The sequence below is a fragment of the Nicotiana tabacum genome, chromosome 24 (assembly GCF_000715075.1).
Source record: "Nicotiana tabacum cultivar K326 chromosome 24, ASM71507v2, whole genome shotgun sequence".
Lineage (NCBI taxonomy): Eukaryota > Viridiplantae > Streptophyta > Magnoliopsida > Solanales > Solanaceae > Nicotiana > Nicotiana tabacum.
Window position 1 is genome coordinate 23,112,357 of NC_134103.1, and position 1,703 is coordinate 23,114,059.

Sequence of the window (1,703 nt, forward strand, 5' to 3'; positions counted from 1 at the left end):
CCAGCATGTGTAGTTATCCTGTTTAGCCTAATATGGCATGTCTACGTGCTTGAACTGCTTATTTGAACTCTGTGCAGCATACCTAGTTGATTTCCTGCTTCTCCTTGATCTTCATCAGTCTTAACTGTAGAATTCTTGATGTTAACTGTTGTATCTATCGATTTGAGTTGTGTGTTTAATTTTGAGACTACGAGGCAGCACCTCGGGAGTTCTCCCTGTATATTTACTTTTAAGACTATGAGGCGGTACCTCGGGAGTTCTCCCGTCATATCTACTTTTGAGACTACGAGGCAGTACCTCGGGACTTCTCCCTATATATTTACTTTTGAGACTACGAGGCGGTACCTCGGGAGTTCTCCCTGCACATTTACTTTTGAGACTACCAGGCGGTACCTCAAGAGATCTATTTCCATATTTACTTTGGGACTATGAGACGGTATCTCGAGAGATCCCCTGCTGTTTAATCATGTGTGTTGTACTGCTATTTTGCTATGTTTCTTTTCTTTTTTGTTAAATTCGAGTCTCTTATTATATTGCTACATTCTCCTGCTTTATTGTTATATACCAGTAGGCCCTGACTTGACCTCGTCACTACTCGACCGAGGTTAGGCTTGGCACTTACTGGGTACCCTTGTGGTGTACTCATGCTACTCTTCTGTACATGTTTTGTATGCAGATCCAGGTGTATCTTATCAGCCCCGCTACTAGGTGATAGTGCTTGCTGTTGTACGGAGACTTCAAGGTATATCTGCCGCGTCCGCAGACCTTGAAGTCGCCCTCTATTTTCTCCTATGTCATTTACCTTCATATTTATTTTATTATACTCTAGTGTATAGAGATTCTAGCTTCCTTCTGTATCTTGTGACTTATGATGTTCCGGATTTTGGGAATACTATGTGTTACTAGAGTGGTGGTTATTGTACATGCCGAGCGACATGGTTACCGGTTATTTAGTTATCTGTTGCAGTTAATTGTTAAATTTTACTTCCATTTTTGTTATTTCCGCATTTTGTTAGGCTTACCTAGTTGTAGAGACTAGGTGCTGTCACGACATCTTACGGAGGGAGAATTGGGTCGTGACAAGTTGGTATCAGAGCCCTAGGTTCATAGGTGTCGTAAGTCATAAGCCGATTTATTAGAGTCTCGCGGATCGGTACGGAGACGTCTGTACTTATCTTCGGGAGGCTATGGAACTGTTAGGAAAAATTACACTCCTTGATTCCTTGTCGTGCGAAAATTGTTGACTTCAATATTCTAAACTTCTGTATTCTATTCTCGCAGATGCGATCATACCAGCACTATGCACCAGATCCCATCAAAACTCTGAAGTTAAGCGTGCTTGGGCGGGAGTAGTACTAGGATGGGTGACCCCTTGGGAAGTCCTCGTGTTGCAACCCTTAAATTCATTATGTGGTTTGTTCGCCTCAGGTATTGTATTCCTTGTTGCTATAATTTGGTACTACTTATCCTTTATCTCTCCCTTTTTATTTTCTCTTCCATCTTTCTTCCTCCTTGCTTTCCTCTTCTTCTTCTTCTTCTTCTTTCCCTTCCTGAGTCGAGGGTCTATTGGAAACAGCCTCTCTACCTACATTAGGTAGGGGTAAGGTCTGCGTACAGACTACCCTCCCCAGTTTGTTATTGTTTGTCTGTATTCTATTCTCTCACAAATGGTGAGGACACGTACAGGTAGATCTGATGACCAT

General features: G+C 42.2%; 1 non-coding gene across 1 annotated transcript; it reads left to right on the forward strand.

Moving 5' to 3' along the window:
- Positions 1 to 1,279: 1,279 nt before the first annotated feature.
- Positions 1,280 to 1,397, forward strand: LOC142178740 (5S ribosomal RNA). Its single transcript, XR_012707000.1, has one exon. It is a non-coding gene; the product is annotated as a 5S ribosomal RNA (ribosomal RNA).
- The last annotated feature ends 306 nt before the right edge of the window (positions 1,398 to 1,703 follow it).